General features: G+C 43.1%; 1 protein-coding gene across 1 annotated transcript in view; it reads right to left on the reverse strand.

Annotated features, from left to right (window-relative positions):
- The window catches only part of LOC112558839 (DNA damage-regulated autophagy modulator protein 1-like), a 63301-nt gene that overhangs the window by 41467 nt on the left and 3902 nt on the right, over positions 1-17932 (reverse strand). The gene's annotated exons all lie outside the window — the stretch shown is intronic.

Genomic DNA, 17932 nt, shown 5'->3' on the forward strand with positions numbered 1-17932 from the left:
AAGCTGTCTTAGTCATTTATTTCTCTTCTTTCACGAAAAAAGATTCAAATACAAATCTGAGAACAAACCTTTGATTGTAAACTGTTGATCGAAGCAAACTTCCAAAAGATGACACAGAAAAAGAAACGACAAAATGTCGGTTTTTATTTCATCTTTGGAAATTGGCTTATTGGAATTTCTGTGATTTTACTTGAGTTATTGTTTGTGCAATCCGTTATATAACGATAAAGGCAATTTCAGCTCGAAAACATGGGTTTTTAATCATTTTGAGGAATTACCCTGTGGGCTCAGTTCGCATGCACCCCGTACTTCGCACGCACAGTTTTACTAGACATCCGGTAAAAAATAAGCCAATCAAAACATTCAGAAACATTCTGTTCCGATGCTTCTCTCTAACAGATCATAATTTTTTTTCAAACCGAAAGCAACAGCACTCAGTCAGGGTTACCACGGCAGCTGCTTCATATGCTGTGCTATCTCTCTGTCTCTCTCTCTGTCTCACACAGACACAGCGGGTGGAGAGACAAACTGTTGATCACGCTAACCCCTATCTGACGTCACTCATTATAACCGTCATCTTTCTTACGTCATCGTGTTCCATTTCTGCGTTGGTATGTCCAGCATCATCATCATTAGCAGCAGCAACAGCAGTCTCTCTCTCTCTCTGTGAACACAAGTGTTTCTTCTTCTCCTGCTCCTATCAAACAGAACGAAGTCGGTGGTTGTCTAGGAAACTCTTTGATTCTAAAATGAGGTTAGAGAGGGGCGCCTCCATCGCATTCCGTCTTTTCAGGGGAGGTAATTAAAGAGAATTTGCTCTAGAGGCATAGGTCTCAGGTCACATGACAACTGCTTGAGCTTCGAGGCGCTCGTCACCGCAGGGAAGCAGAAATGCGGGTTGGTATTTTTTTTTTAAAGAAAAGGTCAAAGGGTATGTGGCGCAGAGAAGACTTCACGCAGACTGACGTAGTTGTCGAAAGCCGGGGTCCTGAGAGTAGGCTGCAATTAAAAATGGAATCCACCACGACAGGCACTAACAGATAAGGTCGTTTTAAATTTTATTGCCGCTCGCAAGATTTCCGAGTCCAACTTTTAGTTACCTGCCAGTGTTATTTATGGCTTTCATAAACTTTGCCACCACTACTGCCGCCGCCACCTCCATCAGCAGCCGTCATCGTGACGTCATCCACAGCTTACCTACCATCAACGGTATCCTCTTTGATACCATCACTCAACAAACTGAAGAAAAAAACCACCGACTGAACGAACGTATAAATTAAATTCCTGAATATAAATAGCGATTTCAATTACTTTATTATTATCTTTATTATTATTTTTTTGCTCTTGTCTAAAATTCTTCTGTCGACTGTATTAGTCTCGTGCCACTAGACTGTAAGTATCTCTGTCTCTGAATAAAATAACATTTACACAGATGCCATTTTGTGTAAACATTCCATGTCTTGACAGTGTATCCTCAAGTATGGCGCCTGTGTTACAGTCTAATCTGTATTTACATGTACCCGACTACTGGCTACATCATGGGTACTACAGCAGAGCTGAGTGGTATGCCTAAACAAGATTCCCAGAGTTGCCGTGTGGTGCCCTAGCGATGTCTTCATCGACAAACATCGCCGTGTCTGCTCTAGCATCGCCAGTTGTTGCGACCTCGAGAAAGCATTTGATTAGCGTTTCACAGTGAATGCGCCGTGAAAAAAAAAAAAATCAAAGCAATAGTGCAATTTTTCCTGAGCATGCGCTTGAGCCTCATTCACCCAATTATTAATCATCTTTGTCTAAAAGGGAAACCTGTATTTTAAGTAAGCTCGTTATTCCACTTCCGTGAGTAAATTTGCTGTTGCTAAGCTTTGAGCTATTTAAATGGATTTATTTTTATTGTTGTTGTTTGATGTGCCATATTTTTGTTACGATTGTTTCCGCATTGTGACATCATCTGGCCCGAGAATCACCAACTGATTGAAATCACACTTCACTGTGCTGTGAAATGGCCATAAAAGCGCGCAGCACCTTTACAGACGACATTTACACAGTCACGAGATCCTGCGATATTCCGCGAGATTTTTAGATATACCAAGAGCCGACATCAACATTTAGGACCGAGGTGGTAGTCGAGACCTCCAGTAGGGTGATGACCTTTCTTGGGGTGAGGGGATGGAGGAGTAGAGGGTGTCAAACTGACAGGCGGCAAAAACAAACATGGCCGGATCCTGTCAAAGAGGAAACAGACGAAGTTCCGTTACATTCCTTCCGCAGCAGAACTGACCGCTTGTCAACTTGTACAGATGCTGGAAGAAAAGATACGCACCCCCGAAGACACCCGGATGGAAACGCGAGTAAAAGGGTGTCAGGTGCGATCGCGCAGGAATGCCCCGACACTGCCCCGTGCCCGTGCGCATGTCAGGGCAGACAACGCCAGCTGCTGTGAGAGTTCTTGGTGCTGAGAACCGAAGGACATAGAAAACAAAAATCTTCTTGACCATGATACGGCATGTCTCATCAAACAATGATAGGGACGATGATAACAATGGCAACGACTACGATGATGATGACCATGAGGACCGCAAGGATGGTGTGGGGATGATGTTGATGATGATGATGATAAAATAGTTTTAGTTTAATCCTTGTTACTCCTCGAGGAGAATCTGGCCGCAACAACATCTATGATGATAATAATAAGTGGCAGCGAAACTACCTTAACGACTTCAGTAGTTCTGTTTGCGCGTACGCTGCCTCCTGGCAAGACGTTGAATAGAAGAATGAACAACAACAACAGCTTAACGATCTGCTCGCACGAATTATTTACAGTTTATGAGGTCAAACTTTATTCCAACATCGAGGGTCTCTGTTGCCGACGAAGCAATAACCAGCAGGTCCCTGGAATCAAGGAATGAATCACGAGGTCCGCTACGTTAACGACCGCTCCCGCGCCGCCACGCGTAAACAAACGTTTGTGACGACACAGTGGCGGGCGCTGTCCCAGTCCGGACACACGATCACATCGCCGCCAATGAATGCTGTCATCCGTTAGTCCAATCAGATTTCTTTTATCTTTGACAACCCGAGTTATCCTAATCTCCGCGCACACCGCACAAGTCGTGATAAGTCGAACAAAGTCGAACAAACGGTCTTTGTGTCAACTCTATTTAGTTAATGATGTTCTTAAAACTGTCAGAAGTCACGTGAGACTGGTATACCCGATCTCCTTTGAAACAACATCCTCTACACCCCCCAGCAACCATTCCCCGACGTGGCAGCCATATTGTCAACGGGACAGAAAATGATTCCAGACGTGCACGTCTTCAGCAACATCATAGACACATCATCAAAGACAAGCTTCTAATTATCTCTCAACATCTTTCGTCAGCCTCGTCTAACGTTTCAAAGCATGGCGGGTATAGTTTACAAGATAACGATATTATTGGCAGACATGAAAGCTAGTAACAGTTCTCCTTCGTCTGTCGAACGACTGTCGGAAACGGAAATAATGTTCTTTGATTTCAGCAAAGAGGACGATGGGTGTTTGTACTGGAACCGGAAATTGAGAGAGTTTTATAGTTCCTCGCGTATTTATTCCGATCAGTGATGACCTTTTTACAATCCAGTGCGCGTAGGAATCTGTAGACACACTGATCTGTAGTATATGTAATGCTTGTAATACCTGTAATACTCAGCCATCTCGTCTGAGCGTAACACCATATTTTAACCTCCATTCACGCATCTCCACCTTCCTTCTCTTGTCTGTATATCCAGTTCCATGGGATTCCTTGTTACAGAACCAACTGCCATTTTCAACCCGCCTTGCAAATGTGTCTGGAACTTAAAAAAAAGGAAAGAAAACCCACAAAACTCCAACAAAATCTTTGTCCCGCCCTTCCATCCTTCCTTTTTAAAAACCCATCTTGTTTTTCCTGACTTCAGCAGTTTGCAGCGCACAAAGGTCACGAGGCTTGACGCTGCGCACCCCGCAGTTGTCTCACTCAAGTCTCGCTCAAGTCTCGAGGATGGCAGTTCGCGGGGTGTTGTGTCTCGGAGAGAAAAGCCTCGACAAGCCAACAACATCTCCGATGCTAAGTGCAGTGTAAGCGAGGTCAGGTCGAAACCTGACATCAAAGCCTTCCTAATATTTTCCGCTGTTCCAGTCCTTCGCATGATGACGAGGTGATGTCAGGCGATAATTACGGCTTGCAGGCGATGCCAAAAAACAATTATTTGCGACAAGGCGACGCCGACAGAGGCGGGGAGGGGCGAGTAGAGGGCGCAGGGGGATAGTGGATGGAGTTTACACCGAATGTGTGTGAGAGAGAGAAGGGGTTAATAGCCTATGGCCGTGTCGAAACTAAGGCACATCCCTAAATGTTACCTCCGTGTGAGAAAACACATGAACTTTGACCGACTAGCGTATGGAGTGGGTTGCACATTCTTGTCTACACCGGGTGATCTTGGGATATCTGTTGCTGTCAAACATTACAGGCTTGTACACGTATGCAAGTATGCAGACACTTGAGAAGAATTTTGTACACATTTTTTTTTCGCTCACTCAATCATTATTCAGTCACCTCACACCAACACAAGTTATTCCTCTTTCTTTAATTAAAAAAAATTTCTTTACTTCAACACTATTCCCTTTAGTTCAACACTTCCTATGCGCCTACTTCACAGTTTCTGTCTACTACACACTACTCATCTCTCCTACTTGAATACTTTATTCCATTGAACATGCAGGATGACCTCTAACCTCCCCACATGCTTCTTAGCGTAGTTGAAACTCTCAGCTTAGGGATATTGTTTGCTTGTCTGCTAAAAGCTGATCCAGAACAGCCAGCTCTGAGGACAGGTTTATACAGCGATGCCATGTGACCTCAGGACACGTGTTTCCGCTCTGTATGGATCCCTAGCGCCACCACACGGCCATAGAATGTGTGTTTAGATCGTCACAAAGTTACATATTAACCATGTACGTCCATCTCCCTGTCAACCTCATGCCGCTCGTGGAAATAAAAGGAGCTGTCTGTATATATACACGCACACACAAGAGCAGGCAAGGGGAAATAACTGCGTGTATATTTAGAACGCACGCTGTGTGAACTAAGGGAGATAACATCGGCCGCCATCCTGCACACTGCGAAAGCCACGCGCCGCTTGGACCAAACAGCGGGTCTCTGTGGGTCCGTTTATATGACTCACGAGCTGGCATTCCACGTGATGACCTCTCGTGACCCTGATTTTCTGACAGCCTGGCATCAGCCTCGGGCTGCTGACTCCTAATACGCTCTTGGCGAGTTACTGCGCATGCGCTGTGAGCCGGATTGGACTCTCGACATCCGTAAAGCAGCTGTATCGCAGCCTCCCATCACGGAAGTCCACGAGCTCTACAGCTGCAACTGCGAAAACTCACAGCATGGAGTGAGTAATCCACCCCCAACCTACCCACCCGTCTCACTGGCAAGCCACCATGTCTGAGGACATGACCGCAAAAAGCAAACCAGATCCAATTAATAATAATCATCATCATCGGATATGGTATGTTCTCTGATAACGGGACGTAAACGCGTTTAGTCTATTTTTTGTACAGAAATTACTGATCAGACAGTTAACAGCGAATTGCGCGCCTACCTTTGTAGGAATCAGCAGTGTGATCGTTGTTGCTGTTGGTTGGTACTCGCAAGATATTGCAGGTATTCGGAGGTCAGGATTAATTTGTGGCGACTGTAAGCTGTTGGCACGCGGACAATATTCCGGGTATGTGCACGACCAGGTTGCTGCCACCAAACGTTCCGAGTTGCAAAGTCCTCAGGAACTTCTGGATGCTTCCAGTGCGCGCCGCAACGGCAGCTTTTATAGCTTCTGGAAACAAATCTTCAAAAAAAGTTATGGCGGTCACTGGAGGAAGCTGGAGACAGGGATCTACCCTGCAATTACCCCCGAACTCTCTCTCGGAGTGAGGAGACAGTAGCGGGAGGGTCTCTTGTAGTGGGTCACGGTTGTGAGAGATAGCACATAACAGTTACGGTCCAACGATTGTCAAGAAGCGTTCGGCAATTCCAGGTGGGAGGGCAAGACCGTCTAAGACTACAGCAGTAGGCCTCGAAGACGATTTCAAACAGACGTGTGCCATCAAAAGGTCAGAGGTCACTCTAGAGGGGTCACCTCTTGCTGGGAGAGAGACCTCGGCAGAAAAACTTGATAAGGTGTAATAATTCACTTGAGACAAAGACTGAACAGAACTTCTTTGCATGTCTTCCTCTAAGTAGCAGTTAGAGATGGATGTAAATATAAATAAATGAAGAACTTCTTTATAATGAAACTTCCGTTCAGTTGACAGAGTGAGATGATTAGTACATAAACAAGAGATTTATGTTCGTTGTAAGAAGCACGGTGTGCCCTGTATATGCTGTGTAGATGTGTATGTGTGTGTGTTTGAGTGTATCATGTGTTGTATCAGGTTTCCCAATGTAAACTTTGTAAGAACATAAGCTAATGGGCCTTGTCGGGTTTTCTAACCCAAACTTTAGAGGATGTCGGCCAGTAAGTGTGTGAGGTTATACTGACATAGCATGTTGACTTTTCAGTCTTTTCAACAGAACATGTTATCTACACATTATCTAGGGTCTGGCACCATAAAGGTCGTTACAGTATCTCCGTGTGTTTGTTGATCTGTAACCCTCCTTTATTCAGAAAAATAGTCGGTGTGACATGAGAGGTTTAACGACATTCATGTACATGGCAACATAAACATTTCCCTCACTGTCCTGACAGTCCTGAAGACATTTATCTCAGAGTTTACTTGTACCCTAAGCGAAGCATTAATGCAAGAAAGACACTCAGAAAAAAGACACACAACGAGCATTTTTTAAAAAAGTGGGTGTTAGATAACGCCCTACTTTAAAATAAAATTTCAACAAACACCCTGCAGTGAAAAGCGAAACGCACAGAAGGAAAAAGAAAGAGATGAAGGTCGCTGTAGCCATGGGAGGGAGCAGGGCAACCTCCAGCCCCTGTGGGGCCATGTGCGCACACCATGAGGAGAAAACCCGAAGGACGTTGGAAAAGTCGCTGACTCCTGCTCACCCGGTAGCGACCTCATTACGGGTAGACTGGGAGGAGAGCCAGCGGGGGCTGGAGGGCTGCAACCTACCCCGACATCCACGCTCCACAAACGGAAGCACTTCACTACGGGTGTTTTCCGAACAGAATTTAATGAAAGGGGAAGAGGAAATGGTGAAGGACCTGAGAGGGGGAAACAGAAACCCGTATGAGAAATTGTGAGTATGCGTTCGGGTGTGAATGCTTCTCAAAAAAAAAAAAAAAAGGCCACGTGGCGACTGGGGGTAACACCTGTTGTTATGGAGCCCGCGGGATCTTAGAGGCCGACCGTGCGGTCGAGTGTTTCCATCCCTCCATCCTTCACAAACTTGCTGCTGCAGCACATCCCCCATGGCCTACCCGAGCTGTGTCAAGGATGCGGATGCACCTCCCATGGGCGGGGAAAGGGAGGTGAGAGGAGGGGGGGACCGTTGGTGTCACCCGGCACTTGAAAGCTCAAGGACATGTGCACTTCCTCGCTCTCTCTCTCTCACCCTTTACTCATTTCTGTCTCTTTGCAAGTTTTATTAATCGTTTGTTTGTAGGCTTTTAAGCAGGAATGACGAACATGCTGGGAAAGGAGGGAGAGAGGTAGAGAAATAAAGGGGGGGGGGAGGAGTGATAGAAAGAAGACGGCGAGAGGATGGAGAGACAGGAAGGGTGGATAACTTAGGAAGCAAGGAAAATAAAAAAAGAAGAAAAATGTGCGAAATCTTTTCTGGAGAAATGTCAGTAAAAGGAGCTTGCTCTCCTTGGCACTGAAAGACGAACGAAAGTGTTTTTGCGGAAGGAGACTTTTTCTCTCCTTTTTATATCTCTCCTGCACAGACACAGGCACACAAGTGAACACAAGCTGTGAACACTCGTTGTTAGTGGTCTTTGTATACTTGCAGTGAGGACGGAGGAAGAAGAAGAATACTAATTAGCCTGTAGATACATAAATACTGTTTGTTCCAGCTTGCCAACTCCGCACCACCCTGCCAAGTACGCAAACACCCGGTCCTGACTCGAGTACACCCGGACTGGCACTGGCATCCGGGTGCACTCATTACATGTAACAATGTTTGTAGTTTTTTGAGCTTGCCTCATGTATTGTAACAGCAGATGAGTAAGTACATCTTCTGAGACTTTCTAGTCTATAGCACCTTGGTGGTAAGCACACAATCTTCAACAAAACTCATTTTTCTTTTTTTTATTCCGAACATTTTCAGAGGTAGGAGTTAGGTAACCTTTCGAGCTGCTATGTAAGAATGTCGTGTGTGTGTGTACCCAGACAGAAAAAAAGACATCACATACTCGCTGCGAACTGGTCCGGAAATGTTTGATAAACACCTTCCTTCACCCGGGACTCGAACCTAAGCTCTTTGGAATTCGTTCCTTGGCGCCAGCACCACGTTCCGGTGCTCGATCAGCAAACATTGTAAGCGGCGCAGTCGTTAGCAGACGACCCATCAACACTCGCAACCGTCGTCACGCGAGGATCAGTAAGTGATCTCTCCTGACGACGAACGCGAGCGATAGCATCGTGCAGACAGTTCCGTGGCGAGCGCTCGCCGGGGTCACCTCAGCACCCAGGGTTCGCTTCCTTCACGGGGACGAGTGTTAAAAGCATTATACTCCGTATCTGTGGAAAAACGTGGGAAGGGGAGAGCGTTTAATAATATAAAAGTGAGGATTCTTTTTCTTGCTTTAGCATGACAGGAATGTTTTTCATCTAAGTCATTGCTCTTTACCCTTTCGGTTCTCGCCATTTTTTTTTTCATACCAGCTCGTGACCTTCCTGAGTGCAATCTATATTTATCTGATAAATTCTACCTATGTCTGAAATCGTATAATTTGACTTTGAGATTAAGGCCAGACACCGGTCGAAAAATTGTCAACAATTTTTCATTTTGGCCATTTTCAGATTACTTCATAGTGTCAAAGTTCATATTTTGTTCTATTCACTCGCCAAGTGGTTTTTCATAGAATAATCTAGAAATATGTCTATTTTGTCAATGAAAACATCTACTTCTATCCTATTTACTTTTCCCGAGCGCAGAATTAGCGAGAATAGAGAATGTTTGAGACATAGCAACACACCTCGCCACGTGGGCAACTGTGTCACATCGTATATCGGTCGAAAGGTCAGGACATGAATTTTCAAACAAAGGCTGAGTCAAAACCCTTAGAAGGCCCAAGCTATGATACAAGCTCTTTTCTAGACGACACAAAGGGTCGGAAACTTCCTTATATGGACGCATGCGTAACATACTTTGCATATAGCCAATCAGAATTCACTAATGCCGACCTAGACGGGGTCATAGGGCACACGAACACGCTTCGGCTGTGCTCGGGTATCCCACAAGGCAACTGTCATGGCCTCCGGATGTATATAACAATGGCGACAGCAAGTCAAAGCTAGTTTCTGGGATATTTTCTTTTCTAAGACATTAACGTTAATATTAAATGTTTATTGTGACTGTCAGACGCTCATTTCTTCTCACAATACCACGTGCAAAAAAATAAAAACCACGTGGACATTCTTAGACCGTCGTAGCAGCTAAAAAAAGTAACTTAGTGAACCGAATTCGGCTGTCGAAAACACCGTCAGTCATGTGGTAAGCGAGCTGAAAATAAAGCGAAGTTTTCATTTCTGCTGCAAATCTCGGTAATAATCAGGACTAGATGCGAACATTTACACATTTGAGTGAACTTGCAATGCTAGTTATTTATGTACTTTGTCAGGAATGTAGGGAAACAGAGCTTACATCATTTGCACAGAAAACAAAGGTTGGGTGGGGGTTGGATGGTCTTACTCCAACCAAATGTAACAAACAGAATGTGAAGACAATTATGTATAGCATTCCTAACAAACAATGAAAACTGCTATCTAGTCAAGTTTGAAGCCATTCAGTGTCTAGAGAGCACATCATTGTCAGCCCCCTAAAAGGCCAGACAGCTATAGTGCTTTTCCCAGAAATCTTTGACAGAAAATAAGATACCCCCTAGCCACAAAAATCAACCATCTTTAATCCATGTGACTACAGAGGTAATTCATAAAATAATCCTAGCATACAGAGGAACACAACATGAGCAGCTGCTTAAATTCTGGTGCACCAGTGATGTATCTCTAGATTTCATGAATAGGTTATTCTTTTTCCTATTTGCCCCCAGTGGAGCATAGGGCTGCAAGAATTGGTTATACTCCCCTATAAGCTTTTGAAATAATTTCTTTAGTTGATGTTCATCCCATCACCCTGCAACTGAAGGCTAAGAAAGATGAGAGTGTTTCCTACTAATGCTGCTAACTTCAGTAGATGCTCGCAAAAATTGGAAGCAATATGCGACATCATCACTAAATGTTACACAGCAAAAGACCAAAGATGGCAAAAACCATGAAGCTAGTGGACACTGAACTTCTATATAACTAACTAAACCTATAACTGTGTTGCTCAATGTTTGCAAACACCATTGTTTTATTACTGTGTACTTCTCTGAAGCCTGGTCAGCAGTTGGGTACACAACACAACCATGTTGACTTTTCTAAAAGTGAATAAAATAATTAATTTTATTAGTAATGTTAAAGTTATATGTAGTAACACATTGAAAGATGGTTATATTTTTCATTCAGCAGGTAAATTACATGAAAGGCTTAGAGAAAACAAAGTTACTAAGCTTGATATTTCTGCTCGCGCTTTTTCCGTTCATTGTTTTTGTTACAGTTTGTTTACTTAAAATCCCTATAACTTTATATTTAACATGTGATACAGGCCTAAAATTTGAATGAAGTTTTCTTCATACATATGTAAACATTTCAGTGAGAGCTTTTTTAAAAAATATTTAGTGGTTTAGTAGTTACTAAAGCTTTCACTTTGTTTTCCTTCGCCTTTTCAGTTTCTTGTTTTAGTAAGCTTGTTTAGTTCAAAAGCTTATAACTTTATATTGGCATGTGATACAGGCCTAAAATTGGGTTGAAGTTTTCTTTATTCATATTTAAACATTTCTATGAGAGCTTTTAAAAAAATATTGAGTAGTTTAGAAGTTACTAAGCTTTCAGTTTTTCTTTCCGCGATTTCTCAGTTCCTTGTTTTGGTTAGAGACTGTTTACTTCAAAAGCTAACTCCTTCTTTGTGACAAGAGATATAGATCTGCAATTTGGTTGAGCTTTTCTTCATACAAATTTAAACATTTCTATGATAGATTTTTAAAAATTACTTAGTAGTTTGGTAGTTATACCGTTTTACATCAAAATTTCTTAAAATTTAACACACTTTTTTACAAAAAAAATTATAAAAAAAAAACTAAGAGGAATTCGCAAATTCTTTATCATAGAAATGTAGATCTGTCTTTTAGGTAACTATTTCAAAAAGAATTTCGAGTCTACTCACAAAATTGAAGAAGTTTTTAGCTTTTAAAATTGTTTGTTTTGGCGCCATTTTGGATTGTTTCCATGGCAACCGATAGCGCGACGAGTGCAGTAAAACCATTTTTTGAAACTTCATTCAAGGGCTAAATAGCTGATACAAAAAAATCCGCGCTATCCCATGAAACAAAAAACTTTTTTTTTCGACCGGTGTCTAACCTTAACTAAACTTAACTAATTAATTCATTTTAGCACACAAAGCAGTGTTCCAGAGAAATATTATTACTACAGGTCAAGCAATAGAGATGTTTCTATTAACTCGCTTATCAGTGTTTTATTTTTAGAAAATAAATATAACACTTTTTTCAGGGATTAAAAGTTTCTCACAAACGGAGCAAATGAAAACATTATTGCAATTTCACCACAGAGGTGAGCAAATATTTGCTTTTGTGCTGACAAGATCTTCATTTCAGAATCATGGCTGCGGGTCGCCAAGCAAAGTTAACACAAGTGAAGCTATTTCCTCTGGAGAAACAATTTTAATAAGACAAGAAAATAAAAAGAGGGACGGGGATGTTCTTTCAGTTGTCGGAATGTGGAAATGCGAAAACAAACAACGTAAGGTAAGCACGCGACAGGTGAGCTCTCGACTGTCGGAGACGCGCTTGTGCCAAGAAATGGCGGTTCCTCGCAAAAACTGCGTTGGAAAGGCTGCTTCCGAGACTGGGAAAAATGGTAAAAATATGTGAGTCTGGTGTCTCGAACGACCTCAACAGAAATGCTATTTTACCAACAGACCCTTTCCTGTGGAAAGTGCAAAATTCTGCGACAAAAATAGGTTGGCTTCAGAAAAAAAATAAAAAGCTCAGTGGATGATACTTTAAAGTTTTTCTTCAGGTTTCATAAAAGGTGGTGGCACCGTAACCGGTTAAGAAGCCCCAGAAAATCGCCAGTTTCCTTCACAGGTCTGGGATAAAGTTTAACAAATAACGATAGCTTTCTAACAGAAAAACGCCAAAAAAATAAACTCGGGGTGTGAGGCAACGACATTCAGGTGGCTTTTGAACTCTGTAGTTTTAAAAATCTACCCGCCGGCTGGAGAACTGTTCCTTTGGGTCAAAAAAAAAAAAGGGTTGTTAATTTGTTGTATTTTATCCCGAGCTGCCGCAACCTTTGACCCAGTCAGTGTATCGGTTGGCAAACCCTGAAAGACTCAGTGCGTCTGTATCGCAAAGATAAATAAGAAAATACTTTGTTTGATAAAAAGCCGTGACACTAAAATGTCGTTTTGCTCTTGCTGCGATATACAACCAGAAAGGTCAGAGACAGCAACACCACACTGTTTTGAGTTCACGTGCTCAGGTTGTCGTTGAAGCCGTTTTGAAATCGTAGAGGCACAAAAATTATGATCAACAGGGTTGCCATACAAAAAAAAAGTTGCCAAGCAACACGTGCACGTCACTCAAGATGTCGGCACTCGCCACTGTTTCAAATATATTAGGTGGTGAACATATGTCTTCACCTTGCTGTCATAAATCATTTTCTGAACTGGAATTGTAATTTAAACAAATGTGACTTCTGACTTTCTTTGGACTGTTTATCACATCAGCAACATTCTCAGTCATAACTCATGTTATCGCCTTTGTCATCTGTTGACATCTCATTCTTCTTTTATAACAGTTTACAAACTTTCACATGAAAGTACATATTATTTCCATTCTCAATATTTCTTCCATCAGTTATAGTGTTAGCCTTGTCTAGTCTAACCGAACACCGTTACCCACCTTTTTTTTTTCCAAAATTTGTTTGAATTTCTCGAAGTAAACAATAGTTTATCACAAAGATTATTTGCCCTGTAATTTAAAGCTTTTAATATTGTTTAGGATGTTATGGTTAGCACAGTTTGTAGCCTAATTAATTTACTAACTTCCTTGATGGATTTGCGGGTTTTAATGTTGACTGTAAAAGAAGTTTAAATTTTGACAGATAGCACGCTGCACTGTTTACTCGCCATGCCCTCCGATATTGTTTAGAACCACAACGTGTTTAGAAACAAATATTTATCACATGCACACGACAGCCTGTTATAAACAGAGAGATATTTATTTAATCCCCACGCCAACGAGAAGGTAGGGGAGATAACCGTGGAACGCCAAGTGAGCTCTCCAAACAGGAAACAAGCTTCTGTGTGACTCATACGTCATTTTGAAACGTCACGAATGTCTCATAATTTTCAGACACGTGACAGAGAGCGGAGAGAGAGAAAAAATGAGATAACAGAAGATAATCAGAAGGAAGAAGGATTTAAAAAAAAAAAAAAACAGTTTATGGTTTTGTCCAATCCTGTGCTTCAGCAGTTTTGGCGAAGCGGAACTCTTTCATCTAGGAGGTTTGAAAAAAAGGATGAATCTCTGCCAAGTTTTAGGCTACCCTTTTAAAAGGAAGTACAAAATATTTGAGAAAATGGGGAAAGGAGAGTAGAGTCTTTTAATTTTGTTGTTCTTTTGTTTGTTTTTGTCGTAAAGTGCCGGAATATGTGAACGGAGTAGCAGCCGACACATTCCTCGCCTCCAGTCGGTGAATGAGCTGAGAAAGCTGTGGAAGAGGCTGGAAAACCGCCAGAACATGTTAGCTAACAAAGTAAGTAGCATCAGCAAACAAGTGCACGGGTGTCATCAAGCACCCGGTTGTTTACTTTCTTCTAATATCTTTTCTAATCATTATCTTCTGTCTACCCCCTTGCCCTCCCCCCAGTGTCACTTGACCCCCTCCCCATCCCCGGACACACCTCTATCTCCATTCCCTCCATCCATTGCTTTAGTGGCTCACTCGTTCATTCGCGGTGTCTGTCGCGAAAAGCCAGACCTCGAGCCTCAACAAGACACTGAAGTGAAACCGGATGTTGACTGGAGGAAGGTGAGGTCATCGGGGTCACTGATAGATCCCATGGTGCCTGGTGATTTCTGTCAGCAGAAGCGAAAGGCGAAGCGAAAGGTCCCACAAAGGAGGACAAAGTGATTTAAAGGAAGAAACTTCGACAAAGCAGAAGGAAAGATTACAAGAAACTCTATAAATCAAAGTACATTAACATGACAAACCAAAATGTCGGAATCCGATTACAACGAAGGGGTTGAGAGTGGATGACAACTGAGAAATATTTCTGGCCTTGGTCAAAATGGAGAAGGAAAAATTTCTCGCAGTTTTAACTTCGATAAAATGAATCTAGAATTTCATCTTGAAACCTTACTGAGTTGGCCTCAAGACGAAAACTTTTTTCCTGTCTCTCTCTCTCCATGTGTGTGTAAGAGAGAGACTGTCTTTTTTTTCATTTTTCAAATGACGAGATATCCTCTAGAAATGTGACACTAACAAGAAAGATTATGAAAAACATCAGCCATATTCAAGACACACAAGCTCAAAGGTTGTCTTGAAATCATTCCCGGCCAGGGTGAAGGTTTTTCTCCAGTATTTGGCCGGAGGTCGCCTATCTGCTCGCCAAAACGGAATATAAATAAGGCAAATTTTTAAAGTTCCAGACAGTATCAGTGACAAGGGCCACCGTGTCCATTAAAATGTTATTTTTGGTAAAGCAGACCCTTTATCAAAGTGGGAGCCAGCAGCAACTTACTACCAGCGATAAGGGGACTGCACACGCTGCGGCGGAGTGTAGATAGGGAGGCATCGCAGCGTGGAGTCGTTGCGACTGTTGTCGATGTGTACCTAAACGTTTTAGGAGACGACAGGGTGGATGTCCCAGCAGGCACCGCGAGACAGGACCAAAACATTGCTTTCGTTGATACAGCCAATCGCACGGTTATCTCGGCGAGTTGGGATAGTCTAAATTAGTTGTAATTAACCCTGATTGGTCCAACCCTGTGGGGTCCTGTTAATTAAGCATTCCTCCTTTGCAGCCAACCTTCGTGTGTCAAGAAACGGTTTGTACAGAAGTCGGTTTGCTTGTTTATCTGTCAGTCGTCATTAGGACGATAAAAATAAATATAGAGAACAGTTCTGGAAATGTCGGTATGATGATAGTGTTGTCCTGTCTGTATGTCTGTATACTTGGGTTACAAGCGTAAAAAGCATCGGACATTGAGAAGAGAGATATGCTTACATCATCATCATCATCATCATCATCATCCCGTCGTCGTTGTTGTGCTCATCGTCATGGCCGCCAACATGAAGACATCGCAATGTCCCCCAGTCCAACCCTCCCAAGGAGGAGACCGACACGCATTTTCAGGACCATCTCGGTTGTTTGCTCACCTGACCCCGGATGCTTTGCCGACCTAAGCACGTGATTCGCGTGTGTCTGCAGTTGACCCCACGTACTGAGGGTCAAGACGCTGAAAGTTATGACGTCCTTAAAGTGCTCTCGACAAATACGACTCCCTAAACCTGATCTCTGTCTCTCTATCTCTCTCTCTCTTGGCGTGCATGTGTGCGTACGTGTTGGTCTGTGTGTGTGTGTGAACTTTTTTTTGCGTCTTAAGTCCACGTGGTTGTCTATGGACTGTGCAGAGCGACGACCTCCCCCAGCTCTGGGCCCTGTAGACAGATGTATTACTACGCATGACGGCCTGACGACTGATAGATGACTAATCTGAGTTTCTTGAAGACAGACGTATTGCTGAACACACTGTCTTGAAGACAGATGTATTCCTGAATTTATTGTCTCTGCTGCTCATTCCCACCCTAAAGACAAAAAAAAAAAAAAAAAAAAGAAGAAGAAGAAGAAAAAAAAATTTTCGTCCTAAAAGAGTTACTCCTTGATAAGTGCAGTCGCTAGCGGTAGAGAAATTAAACAAATGTTTAGAGAGCGACAGAAAGAAAAAAAAAAAGCTTGTTAGACACTTAGAACAGTGACGGTTGCCACGGGAAAGTCTGCAGAAAATGATGGTATCTCATTTGTGACGACTGAAATTTGCTGGCTGATGTTGTCAGCTGAGTTTTCTTCTTCTTTTTTTTCTTCTCTTCCACCCCCTATCCCTCTGGCCTTCTGAAACTGATAGCAGCATTTCAAGAATTTGAAAGAAAAACTGAGAAGCACCGACACTATCGATAACCAATTTTTATTTTATTAATTTTCTTTTATAAGTCCAACACTTTGTAAAGACAGAGCTGAAGCACTCGCGCCTTGGTAAGAGTACATCGTGAAAAGTGCATCAGAAAAAAAAACACGAAGGGGAAGAAAGTAAACAAAAGAAGACGACTATATTTTTCTTTTTTTGCGGGTAGGTGGGTGGTTGGGTGGTGGCGGGGGAAGACAGGGCTGTTGACTGTTTTTTTGCCGTTTGTGTTTGCGTTAGATTTCAGCCGTTGACGCTAGGAGCGCTTGTTAGTGTTTACTCTACAGCAGTGTGTAGGTCAGTGTGTAGGTGTGCATAACCGCACAACCGTCAACATCAGGGGTCGCACTACAGGTGAAGTCGTCTCCAATCTTCATCGACACTCTCTGCAGCTGAACACACAACGAGGGGGAGAGACAAGAGGCCGCGAGAGTCGGGTACAGGGGTGTGTGGGGTGGGAGGCTGTGTACTGACCTCACAAGTACGGAAACGTCCCATCACCGTGTTTACCTTCTCGCTATCTCCCTCAGGTTTGTCGTAACAGTAGTGTTTAAAAACACTGGCAGCAGAACTGAATTTTGTTGACTAGTTCCATCCAGGTGGCGCACACCGGGTACGCGATAAAAAGTGGTAAAGGTAGTCCCGCGACCTTAGAGTTTGTAAGGGAGTGAACTGTGAGAAACCCACTTATCTCGCCATGGTGCTCATCTCCTCCCTCATCACTGCTTTACCTTTCCTTGCACACTGCAGAGTGAGGTACCCGTGCCACGGTTAAAGTAAACTGAAGTGTGGAATAAAACAAAGTACGATGCGTCACACGGGTATCGAACCTAGCGCCACCGGGTTGAGATGCCGCTGTGCTGTTCTAAACACTTCGCTACATCAGAAAATGTCTCACCTTACTTTTGCTGTTTGTCTGACAGCTTGAGGAGCTTTCTTCCCGCGTTCACTAAACATCAAACAACAAACACGCGGATAACTTGCAATATAATTCATATTTCTCTCAAGCCAGCAACACTGCAAACTCACACCTGCTTTTATTTTGCACGTGGCGGCAGACGTCATGCACGTGCAGGATGCTGGATAGAGACGGGAGGCAAGTGGAGGAAAAAGAAAGGTGTGAGCATGATCCGGAACAGCGACAACGACAACCTCTACACCACCATCTCTCTCCTTGTCTGTCGTTGGTTGGTTTCCGCCTCGCTGCACTTGACGGATCATGGAAATATTTCTAACAGCCTCCGTCAGTAAAAAGTGATTCGCTCTAAAGCAAAAATCCGCAAAACTAACAGTTCTTATGTCAGCTGAGAAGTGTTGCGCAAGACACACTAACCCTCATTTTTTCTCCATCACTCATTCAGCAGCAACAACTCGCTACTTTGATAGTCTTATCTCGGTTTCCCGTCTTCGGATACAG

This window comes from Pomacea canaliculata, linkage group LG3 (genome assembly GCF_003073045.1).
Source record: "Pomacea canaliculata isolate SZHN2017 linkage group LG3, ASM307304v1, whole genome shotgun sequence".
NCBI lineage: Eukaryota > Metazoa > Mollusca > Gastropoda > Architaenioglossa > Ampullariidae > Pomacea > Pomacea canaliculata.